A 13,303-nucleotide genomic window follows, 5' to 3' on the forward strand; every position below is an offset into this window, starting at 1 on the left:
GAATGTATATGGGAGACATAGTCTATATACATGGGATGGAAATCTATAATGATAGATTTCAAGATATAATTGGATTATATCAATCCCTAAAATAGACAAGAGATGCTAGGAAGTTTCTCATATGATGATAAACTTCAATTAGAATGACAATTCTAGTGAGACTAGGAAGTTGTTCTTCTCAAAGGGAATATACCCTTTGACTCCCAAAGAAATAATGCGTAAATAGAATCCTTTATGCATACGCAGAAAGGTGATTTATGTATTTCATATTGTATGAAAACATTGATATAAGTTGTACCTAGAACGGTACAAGATGATATCAGTGCAAGCCCAGGATCAGAACCATGGCAACTGTCAAGTGAATCCTTAGGTATTTAAGAAATACTAAGGATGGATTCCTCAAGAATGAGGAAGAATTAGAGTAACGTAATGGAAGCGTAAATGTATTAGATTATGAATCTAATCCATCATAGAATATCTCTTCATTATGAATGAAGTGATAATGAGATATCTCTTTATTATGACTAAAGAGATATTTGGGTGGAAACGTTAAAAGTAAATGACTTTAATGTGTTCCATCATGTATGCAAAATATATTGCCATATAGAAGCTTACAACATTGTTGTTTGGATGGGACAGTTCATTCATGAACTCTCCATTCGGTTCCAACCAGAAAGTGTATGACACTAATGGGGCGATAGCTCAAGCCAGGGAATCAAGGTCTCATCAAGGTCCGAACTCAAATGAGAGACTGAAACACATGATTGAGAATCATGTATAATGGTGACGTCGTTATTCTCAAGGTTGCTTCTATGGATAACATATAGATATCCATTGTTTAGGCCTACTACTCAGCCATTTATGAAATGAATTACAGAAGAGGTATCATCAATGATGACTAAGCTGATTGGCTCTAGTGCAAGTGGGAGATTGTTGGAAATGTGCCTTAAAACCAATCATATGATGATACTTTATGGACATTTCACATGTTAAACTAATCTAGTTTAATATTAAGGGCAAACATTATTGTTTGAGCCGTCTCATATAAATGCTATATGCTTAAACGATAAGTCCAAGGAATATGTGATTGGAAGAATGCGATCTAAAGAAGTTAGATTCATGAGACCATTCTTTCATTGACACATCCTAAACGTTCCTGATCATAGGATTGTCAATTGGGCATTGACAGTCCGTTAAGATCAGTACGTGCTATGTCTTCTCTCAGGGAGAGTGACTAGTCTCGAGTCATTGGTGTGTGTGACATCAAGACAAGTACGTAGGTGCTCAATAGAGAATGAGTTCACTGAACACGATCAACGAAGAGTTCTCATATTCATGTCACATGAGAACTCATGGTTGGGATAATGCAAATTAGTCTTTTAACCTGAGGCATCACAGTTGTCTTGTGGTTAGGTCCTTAATCTTTGATTATGTCAAAGTCACTCTATTAGGGTGTCCACGGCATCGTCGGGGTTAAGCCACTTAGCCATGGAGGCAAGTGAATGCGCAACAAGGGATCTCTAACCTTCAAACTGTTTGAGGGAGAATACTCTATGATATGATTTAGAATCTCTGGCCAGAGTATGAATGAGATGTTGGAATGCGTTCCAGATCACATTCAAGGTAATCATATAAGTACAAGATTCACATTGGATAGTAGACATGAATAAACTATCAAACCAAACAATGTGGTCAAGAGTATTGTATTAGAGAAAGACCGTATTGCATTTGTAATCCTAAAACTGAATAGGTTCTCCACCTCTTCTGATTAGCTTGGGTAACCATGACATGCTGCTAGGCGTCAACCATGGTTTGTGGAAGCCCTAAAAGTGTATTATCACTAACGGGAGAATTGAAAGTAAGTTTCAATTCACAATCGATTTGAAAGAGTTTGAATCGCCCACTGCCTCGCTAAAAGGAACCTAATGGATCGTACACTGTGTAAGGTAGAGTTTGAAGATTCAACGGAGATGAGTAAGAATAATTAAATGGTTTAATTATTTATGGCAAGGATTAATTAATATGATTATTAATCAAACGAATAAGTTCGTTGAAGACCTCGGGATAGTTTTGGACCTTAAGGCCCAATGGGCTTCGAACGTCAAGTCCATTGACTTAAGTTGTATGACAACTTAATGAATAATGATTCACAAAGGCCCAAATAGCCCAATAAATCCCTAAGGCCGGCCATGTTAGAGAAAGAGTGGGTTTTGACTTATTTACAAGTTTGCCACTCAAATGAATTAAGATATAAGTGTGACTTAATAGCCAAAATTCATTAAGTATTGTTTTTGGGGAAATTGGAGAAACACAAACTCTCATTTCTCTCTAGAAATGGCCGGCCACCTTGAGGATAACATCTAGCAATCTTACTTCCTCAAGGTCACTCATTTCTTCTTCAATATACCTTGGTGTGGAGACTTAGAGGTTCTCAATTTTGGGAACTTGGAGAAACCTTTTCATCCATCCAAATCCATGGATCTAAGATGCAAGGAATGAAGGCCCTCTCTTTGGGTGATTAGCCTTTGCTTATGCAAAGAGGAATCTACAAAGGTATTGATTTCTCAACTCACTTTGTTTTGAGTTGAGTCTTGATTCACCTATCTACTAGGCTTTAAATTTCATGGGTAAATGTTTTGTTTTAAGTGCATACAAGCATGATTCCGCCTTTAATTGTTAATTGCATGCTATTGATGTTGCTTAAATGAACATGGAATTAACAAAATTGTCCTTGGAATTAACAAAATTCCTATGACGTTTATCCCGAAGACAGAGTATAATTGAGGTATCTAACCCTATTATGGTTAACAATTTCACCGCAACCTATATCAGACTTATATGCAAATAGTTATGACCCCTTTGCATATGTTGATCTATCTGGTGTTGAGAGAGTAGTTGAAAATATGCACTAGTATTAGTGACTGAAATGGTTTTTTCAACTGTTTTAATTGAATAATCTAATTAAATTCGAATGTCCCTTCTGATATATGTCGTATGTTGGAAACTTAGGGATAATCCATTCTAAATCTTTTTTTATATTTAGGATGGTTACTTCTTCAACATTCTTAACTTTCATAGTTCTCGAGCTATTACTGATGTTCGAATCACTACTACTACCTACAGTTCTCTTACTCAAGGATCTAAGTAAACTAGCCATTAGATGAGAGTTTCTCTACTTCTCTATTCCATAAGTGATGTATGGACATACTTACTACCTACGCCTTAACACGCCTCACTTCAACTTCACACGACAATACGGCCCGCTGACAACTTGCTCCACATTCTGATACCAAATATGGCATAGAGACGTCAGAGTAGCTCATTGTAGCTAAAGATGTCTAAGCTTTAATTTATAATTAAATTAATAAACAGGCAGAATACCAAATATGGCCCAGAGACATCAAGTAGCTAATTGCGTATAAAAATGTCTAATTTTGCCTTAATTTATAATTAAATTTATAAATAGGCAGAGAATATATGTATAAAGATAAAAACACTACAATTTTTTTTTTATAAACAAAGATGAAGTAAACGATAGTTAAAGATTGAGACTAAAAAAGATAAAATAGGCATAAAGTAGAAAAAGATAAAGTAAACTCACATTAATTTATTGATCTTCAAGGATATAGGGAAGCACTCCAAAATTTTGATACAAAGGCAGCACTAAACAAAGAAAGCACTCAAGAGAGTATTTTACAAAGCGGAATTTCTAAGTGTACACACAACTGAGCTAGGAAGCTCTTTAAATAAAAAAACTAAAAGCAAACTTGAAGACCAGGTGTCACACAAGCATATGAGCATCATAAAGAAGCCTTGCACATTGTGGGTCATCTTCACTTTATGAAGTGGATCTGACTCAGCTTTACGTGGTTGCACAGAAAAATTTCGAAAAAAAAAAAAAACATCAACAAACAACTACATGAACCAAGGACAATTATTGGAGGAAGGAATAATTGTTGGCTTCTAGATATCATATATCTTTTCTTTTCTTTAACACTTTCTCTTTTATCAGAGAAAAAGCACTTCATGCTTTACTTCTTTGGATAAATAAAATGACAGATTCCGCAACCATCATGTTCATCATCATCACCAAATTCATTCATCCATGTGATGCTTGGATGACACAGCTTCAAACTCCATTTCCTCATCATCTAAGCCGTTGAGTTCAAGAATTTTAAGAACCTTTCGTTTCAAATCTTTCTTAGAACAAGAAGGCTGGACTCGATCAAAGACTCAAGTTTTTCTGTCTTTGTAGATGATTTAGGGGTACAGCAGGGTAATTAAGCTACATGCCGTCTATTAGGCAGGATTCTTCAGGTTTTAAAAGATGCTAGTTTGAGATGATCAAGATGGAATTTATCCCACCAGCGAATAAATATTTTCCTTTAGAGTTGTGGAACAAAGCCCCACACACCATAATCATTATCAACAAAATCATAATCTCATTTCAGGATCTAGGGAAATTCATATATTATCATGAATCATAGAAAAAGTTTCCTCTTTTCAAGATAATCAAAATTTTCTTTTCTAAAGTTTTCTAGAAACGAATCAATAATTATTTGAGACAAGTAATCCATATTAGGACCCCAAACAATAAACCAAGTTCAGAACCAATTTAGGACCTATTTCAGAGATCTAAGATGGAATTGGATAAACTAAGTGTGGGAATAGCGAATGTTTTGAAAACATAAAACTAAATCCCATGCTTTTTGGTAATCCCAAATATTTGTCTTGATGCTAAATTCTTAACATCTTTCAACAAAATATCCTTAGTGGCCATACAATCCACCCTAATTAGGAAAGTTTGTTAAGAATATCACTTTCGAATTTTGTCACTGCATGAACTATCGATAAAAGTTATTTCTTAGTAGTAGAATAGTTTTTCTAGGCTAGTTTCCAGACACCAGAAGTAAAACAGACAAAAGACTCTTTGCCATCTTGAGTTCTTTGCTTCATGACTCCTCTATAGCCTTTATCAGAAGCATCAGTTTCCACAATTTTGAAAGCTTATGGGTTAGCTAATGCTAAACATGGTAGTTCTTTAACTTTTCTTTTCAAAAGTCTTACTACTCGAGTTTGTTCCTCTGTCCAAGAAATAAGGTATTTTTTTCCAACCTTTGGTAGAGTGGCTTACTATCCTTTGCTAGGTCTTGGTAAAAGTCACTTACATAATTCAGGCTTCCCAAAAATCTTTGCAATTGTTTTTTTTCCAAAATTTCATCTGGAAATTTGTCAGTAAAATCAATAGCTTGATCAATAGGCAAAATAATTCTTTTATGTATATTATGACCTAAAAATCAAACTTTAGTTTGACAGAGTTTCATCTTTAAGGCTGAGACAACCAAACATACATATTTTTACCACTTTCAAAAAAATATTTGGATGTTTAAAGTGTTGTTCTAACGAATTGGAATAAACCAAAACATCATCAATATAAACAATAGTAAAAATGGAGTAAAGATTAAAGATATCATTCATTATATTTTGAAACACTATGGGAGCGTTCTTTAATACCAATGGCATTACATGCCATGCATAATGTCCAAGTGGTACATTGACTATAGTTTTGTACCTGTCATTCTCAGCAATCTAAATCGCAAATATCCAGATTTCATGTTGAATTAGAACATATTACGGCTTGATTCAGCTTGTCTAATAAGTTTTTCTAATTTGGAATAGGATACCTAATCCATCTGAGAGTTTTATTTAAAGGTTTAAAATTAATGACTAACCTGGGCGCTTCTTGTTCGAGTTCAGTAGCATTTTCCACATAGAATGCTGAACAGCTCTAAGAAGAGTAACTCTTTCGGATTAGCTTCTTTTCAAGAATTTCATTAATCTTTTTTTGCAGATCCCTATCGGTCTACTATTCATCTAAATTAGTCGAGCCATAGTGAAGATTTTCTTTTCAACAAAATCAGGCTCATAGTGTAGTTCAACAATATGCCTTTTACGATCTCAAAAGACACTAGGAATTTCAACAGACTTGTTTTTCAAATTTCTTTTGAATGGACTTAACTTTTTTTTATTATTAATTTTGTAGCGAGTTGTTCTTGAGTCCTTTTAAAATGAATTTCTTCTTTCAGAGAACAAAGAAACTTTTCTTTGTTTTGAATATTCTTTTGTATGGTATTTACATACTGCATTTGGGATTTTTTTTCTAGTTGTTTTTCAGCTATCCTGTCAGCAGTTGTTTTGAAGCTATAACCTTCTGCTAGCTGTTTCTCGTTAAGCTTTGGTTTTTCTTATTCCCAAGACAAATCGAAATATTTTTTTTTAAATTTCTCTTTTCTCTAATAAATCTTCTAACCTATCTATTAAGTCTAAGATCAAACTTTCTTCTTTAGTGATAATGTGTATGCAAACTTCTGTCTTCTTCTTCTTGAATGAAAATGCACCTGCAAAACAATCAACACCTAAGATCAAGGCCAAGAGTCTCACATGCCCACGATGAATGGGGGCGGGGCTTTGGCCGAAGAATCTCCGATGCCAAAGTTAAAATTTGAGGGAAAAGTGTTCAGAGAAATTTAGAGAATTTTATAAAACATGAGGTATGAGATTGGTAAGATGAGGTATGACATTGTAATTTATAAAACATGAGGTATGAGATTGTGGTTCAACTTATAGTTGAGGTAATTTTGTGTAATTTGCCCATAACTTTATGTAGGCAACAAAAAAATTGAGCATTTGATTTTGCAGTAAAATTTTAGCTTAGCCCATTTACCAGTACCATTTGGATTCCATTATACCCTACTAGTTAACTCATTTTGTTTAACCAAAGAAACAACTCAACTTTCAAACTAAATTGTGAAAAAGTTGAGGCGTCACCATAAAAACAATTGGCAATTTAGAAAATAGTCCAACTACTTATAAACACATGTAAAATTTCTTCTTTTTCCAATATAAATTAATACTCTCAACAAATTTTGACTTGGGACTTTTGGAGAACCAACCCTTTTGAATTGAGATTGTGAAGAAAGTCATTAAGAACTTGGGCCTAGCCCAAATTCTCCACTTGAAACCAAGCAATCTTGCATCTATAATGCCTTGGTGCTGTTTGATTAAAATCCGACTGGTGATAATTAAGCAAAGGAAACTTTACAAGAAAGTTGAAAATACGGTAGACAGAGCGCCTCAAAAATGATATTGGTGTATATTATATATATACATTTCAAGGCCATATTAACAAGTTACATTGACATATTGATACCAAATATTGACGTCTTGTTAACGTTTATTAAATATTGATGACATCAACAATATCCACTGAATTTGAGCACTTCCAATGCCACCGATGCTGATGAACAAGTCCGAAAGTCAATATTTTTTTGCATCACCTTCTACTTTCTAGCTGAAAAACCATCAATCTTTGCTGAAACTAGAATCTCTCTCGGTAGAACTTTTCTCGAGTAATGAATTTGTGTAATTTTGTGACTTTATGAAGGTAGACGTATGGATGAGTCGGTCGTAGGAGATGCAGTACACAATTTCAGGTCGTGCAAAGGTAATTTTTTGGGTTTTTAAATTTATTTGTACCCAAACAAAACAAATCTCAGTGTTCGATTTTGGTTTCAAATTTTTGGATAATTGTCACTTAGTATTATAGTCTAATCGTATTCCGTTACCTGTAAGTGAAAAATCTGAGATTTGAATTTAGTAAATAACAAGTTCAATACCAATTTATTTTCGCACACGGAATATCCACTTAATGTAAATATAACGTTATGTCCAAGAATTTTTCGAATTCTCGCCTATGTGAGAGCTATTCCCTCCATCTGTGGGGGTTTCTCTCTCCTTTTGTGAGAGAATTTTAACAGCTTCAATTTCTCACTCCCCTCCCGTTTCTTCCTCCCTTCTCTTTAACTTTTCCATCCGATTGCCATTTTGAGAGTCGGCGGCTTGGAATTTTTCTTTTTACTTTCTGCGTTCTTTTCACACCTTATTCCCCATCTTGCACCTCCTTTCCCTCAACCCCACCCCTTCCATTTTTCCTTCACCAACCTACAGATCAGTCAATTTCAACCACTTTCTTCCGCACCATCTTCCGTCTTCCTCACCCAAAAAGTAGATCTTAAAGTTTTGGAGCCGATCTGGAATTTCGATTGTTATACTTTAAGATTTGATTTTTGCTTAGGGTGTGCTTGCCATTTTTGGGTTGATTTTGATGTGCCTTGGTTTTTGCCGATCCACTCTGGATTTGGTTTCTCCAAGGCAGCTATTCTGGTGGGTGCTGGCCAGAGACATGCGGCGTCGGGATGTTTCTACTTTATGGGGACTAAGGTTTTTCAGATGTTTTTACTTTTGGGCTTACCCCTTTTGATGTCTTCTTGTTTTCGTTTCCTGCTAGTGCACCTCTGAGTCCTCACATTTGTGGATTTCACGTCTACGGTGGTGGGTCGGATCGTTCGAGAGTCATGTTTGACTCATCCTTTTATCGCTTGAAGATGAAGCCTATTGCTAGTTCCGTTGGATGCTACAATACCATGTATCTCTCGTGCAGTACGGATTCAGAATTTTGTTCATGTGAGGGTTAAAACAATAAAATCAACTCAGTTCACAAAATATTAATGTATGGCAACTTATCGTTGAATTTAATATTTAGTGTGAAGATTAGATGCATGTGCTTCTATTGTTTAAATCTCACCATTTGATATCAAATTTAAAAATGAGTGACAATTAATTATCCATATCACTGATGATCAGGAAAGCATTACTGTATGTAATTTGTAAACAAACTCAAACTTTGAATACGAATAACATTTCTAATGAGTAGGTTTGCAGTTATGGTCCCTTGGCTTACCTCTCAATATTTTTACCAACAAATTGTTCTAACATTACTCTTTTTTAAAAAATATTTTTCCTTACCGTTTGGAAAACGAATTTATATAGTATGTTAATACCACTACAAGAAAATTGGGTTATTCTTATATATTAGAAGTTTTAGTGTTCCACTTCCACGCCTATTTGGTCAGGAAGTGCCCGAGTGGACTGGGGACATTCAATATGTTTTTTTTTTTTTTAATACTACGATATATTTTATATTAAAATAAGGAGAAGTATGGCTAAATCACGCAATGAGCAACCTAATTTGGTATCGAATTCACCATCTACAAAATTCAAACCTAAAACCTCTTATTTACAAGTGAAGAGGAAGACTATCAGACCGTAGTACTGAGTAGTGAGACTTTTTTAAGTCAACAAGTCAATCAACTGATTAATTGGTGAGTTGAATGTGGGTCATCCTCTGCTCTTTGGATCCAATTCTTGCTACATTCAACTCGGTATTACATTGCAACACGTTCTAATCTCGTTACTTGGTTCACATCCTCCTCTGCAAAGCAAAACAAAAAATTAAATTCCCAAGATATCCAGTTTGATACTTCAACTTACGCAAACATGGCGTGTGCGCCTTTGCTGATCCTTAGTTTCTAGAACAAAATAGTAAAACACTAATACTGTAAATGAAAACCGAACACATAATAAAACACAAATCCCACCACTACCATAAAATAGGACTTGCCCTACAAAAACTTGCTCGACCGAGAAGAATTTGTCTGGTAAAGGCTCTTTACCGGATATATTTTTCTGTTGGTAGGGCAAAGCTAGTCAACATTTAGAGTTTATGGAAACCTTTACGAGACGAAACAAGTTCAAGGACAAGGTTACATTCGTTAAGCAAGTTCTTAGCGCTAAGAGAAATAAAATGGCACGTAATACTTGAAGGTTTGTGCGACGACAAACTGGTACGTCGACTAGGTCAGCTTTAATCGACGGATAGTTTCATTGATTCATTGTTTCCCTCCGTTGTGCAAAGGCTTAATTAGGTCTTAATCTTAATAACGGTTGAGACTTTAAGGTTTAGGGCGACCAACCTTTCCTAATGAACTTCCATCAAACTGGCCCTACTATTTGCTTCAATTATGAGAACTAGGGAGCAGTATTTGTGATACAAATCAGAGTGAGTGCAAGAAGAGGGATGAGCATGATAGCCAATTGTGGGGGTTCACATCGAGCATCTCTAAGATTTCAAAGGAAAATAGTAAAACTAGTAGTTGGAAGGTATATAAACATATTTGCATATACTTCGAGAAAAGAAACATTCGGGGTTAGATAATGGGATGAAATCATTCGACGGTTAAAAAAGAAAAATCACAATTTGAAGGTCGTTTTAATTCTGATTTTGTTGATTTTTTACACAATCCTCAACCCTAGAAGAATATGATGAACAAACCCGTATCATCAAATTAAAATATTTAAACCAGTGGATACAAAAACAACCTACATTCTACTTAATGGAAGTATAGAACAAACTTTAAGTGTTTTGGAATCCATTCTTTTGACGAGACTTGCATTCTACAAAACTAGTTTCCACAATCCAATAGTCAAACATGTTTCCATATACTTTGAGATCTCCTACACCAAGAATCATCTAATTTTTTTTTTTGGAGATTAGGTAACGGGACAAAATCATTCGACAGTTTGAAAAGAAAATTCATGATTTAACAATCATTTTAACTCCGATTTTGTTGATTTTTTACAAATGCAATCCTCTACCCTAGAAAAATACGATGAACGAACCCGATTATCAATGTAAAATATTTAAACTAGTGGATATAACAAAGCCTACATTTTACTTATGGAAGTATAGAATAAATTCCAAGTGCTTTTTAACCATTCTTTTGATTGGACACATTCTACGATACTAGTTTTCACAATCCAACCGTCAAACATTTTTGCATATACTTTGAGATCTCCTACCATAAGAATCACCCAAAAAAAGTTCAAAGATTAGGTAATGGGACATAATTATTTGACGGTTAGAAATGAAAAATCATGATTTAACGGTTGTTTTAACTCCAATTTTGTTGCTTTTTAACAAATACAATCGTCAACCTAGATAATACGATAATGAACCCAATCATTAGTTTAAAATATTTAAACTAATGGATACAGCAACAACTTACATTCTACTTAAGAGAAGTATAGAATAAGCTCGAAGTATTTTTGCAATCCATTCTTTTGACGGGACATATATTCTACGAAACTAGTTTCCACTATCCAACAGTCAAACATGTTTGCATATACTTTGAGATCTCCTATGCCAAAAATACCCAAAAAAGCATTCAAAGATAGGTAACAAGACAAAATCATTCGACGATTAGAAGCAAAAATTCACGATTTAACAATTGTTTTAACTCTGAACTTGCCTATTTTTTACAAGACCCCAAATTAAGAGTAAAAGCACACACTAAATTGACATGGGCATTATATTCGATGATTTTTTTTACCTGCTTGAACTTAATGTTCAAAAGACGAAATACTCATCTTTGTTGGGTCAACTTTCTAAAGGGGTGTGTTATCCACACACCCCAAATTACTTCTCACACACCCCTTGTTAATTTCTGTCCGTTGATCTTCTTTAATTCATCCGATCTGACGATCGAAAATTGGAAGGGTGTGTGAGAAGTAAAATGGAGTGTGTGGATATCATACCCCCTTTCTAAATTCTGTCGGCTAGTGGTAAACGTTCGCCGGGCAAAGTGAAAGAAAACCCACACAAAATTTTTCCAAAAATTCAAATTCGCCCTAAAACAAAGGTAAATTGACGAAACAAAAATTTCGTCAGCCAAACTCTATGTCCCACCAATTTGTTGACTAAACTAAAGATTTTAGGTGACCTTGCCAGACAAACTCTTAGGTCATCTCCAATCAAAAGAAGGTCAAATGGTTCGTTTTAATACTATAACCTTTAAAGAAATTAATATTTTAATAAACACTGTTATGCTATATTTCTTACTATCTTCAACTGAGGAGCCAGAAAATCATAAGCCAAACATAACCCTCAGACAAAAAATCATCTCCAACCGAAAGGATCGAAGGATTATAGAATTAATCATAATTTATTATTTTAATTTATGAAGATCCTCCCTGTCAACGGTGGGTCCGAAGTCCTAAAACGAGAGTCTATTGGTATCGAAGTTAACTGTCCGTATCGCCAAACGCGTCCCTCCAATAATCCCGTTTCTTCCCCGTCAACCCTAGAATTTACAAATTCTAGATAAACACAAAAATAAAACAAAAACAAACTAATCACCCACACAGACAAAAACAGAAAATTACAACATTTTTATATACCAATAATCTAAACAAAAATTCTTACATACAAAATACACAAAAAATTACAATATTTTTATATACCAATAATCTACAACCTCAATTTTACTTTCCTTTTTACTTTTTTTTTTCCTACTAAAAAACTGAAAAATTAGAGATTAAGAAAATTAAAAAAAAAAGAAAAAAAAGAAGTGAAATTCAAAAGGGCACTCGGGCCACGAATAATGCGGTTCTTGTTGTTGTCCCTTGCAGCGTTTCCAGCGAGCTCCAACACCTAAACAAAATTTCACAAGAAAAAATCAGATCAAACCCATAAAAGTTCGAGATATACAATGCCAATAAACATGAAAATCTTAACCAATCAAACTCCAGGGAATCAAAACCCACCAATAACGAACAAATGTTGAATTTCAAAAACTAATAACACATTACTAAACCGATTTGTATCCAGAAATTGGATTAAACCCAGAAAATTATACTCATAATTAGATCGACCCAAATTCCAAAGACATGAAATTGCATGAAATTGCACAATCAAAATCAAACCCAAAACTAAAAACAATAGAACCCACATAGATGAAAAAACAAACTAACCTCAGCGGCGAGGTATTCTAGCACAACGACAGCAGCTCTCCCGTCGCATACTCCGTTGCCCGATCCAAGATCTTCAGAATCGTCTTCACCAGCAGTGGCACAGTCAGCCCTTGCGCCGGCCGATGCAGCCTTGTTTTGGGTCTCTTTCACAAGACACAGAGTTTTGTGATAATCGTTGGGGAGATGCACATTGTACGGAACGTGTTTGGGAGATGGAGGAAGTCAGCCCGGGCTAGCTGGCTCCTTCGGGCCAGCAGGTTGACTTAATTCTTCTTTTTTGGTCCGGTGGGTCATACGAGTTTTTTAGTTTAGTTTTTGGTTGAATACGATTTTCGTGTTATTACAAATTATTTTTGACTTTCTGATCCTCTGATCAGATTGGAGGTGACTTTAGTTTTTGTCCCACAAAAATTTAGGTTTTTCAATACGTGGAAAAATTTTAAAGTTTTTGCTCGACGAACCGTCCGCCAGGCAAAGATTTAAAGGTTATAACCCTCATACCCTTCTTCTTTCTTCCTCGTGCCGTGCAACACTGAAAGCCTCTCTGCAATCACTCCTTCTCTATCCTCTCTCTTTCTGAACTCCTCTGTCTCTG

At 34.9% G+C, this 13,303-nt stretch overlaps 1 long non-coding RNA gene across 1 annotated transcript; it reads right to left on the minus strand.

Annotated features, from left to right (window-relative positions):
* Positions 1-12,108: 12,108 nt before the first annotated feature.
* On the minus strand, positions 12,109-12,952 carry LOC108866595. Its single transcript, XR_001952495.2, has 2 exons — positions 12,709-12,952; positions 12,109-12,388 (listed from the first exon to the last, which is right to left on the minus strand). It is a non-coding gene; the product is annotated as an uncharacterized LOC108866595 (long non-coding RNA).
* Positions 12,953-13,303: the final 351 nt, after the last annotated feature.

The sequence above is a fragment of a genome, unplaced genomic scaffold (assembly GCF_019419815.1).
Source record: "Pyrus x bretschneideri cultivar Hongxiangsu unplaced genomic scaffold, Pyrus_bretschneideri_v1 Contig37, whole genome shotgun sequence".
Classification (NCBI taxonomy): domain Eukaryota; kingdom Viridiplantae; phylum Streptophyta; class Magnoliopsida; order Rosales; family Rosaceae; genus Pyrus; species Pyrus x bretschneideri.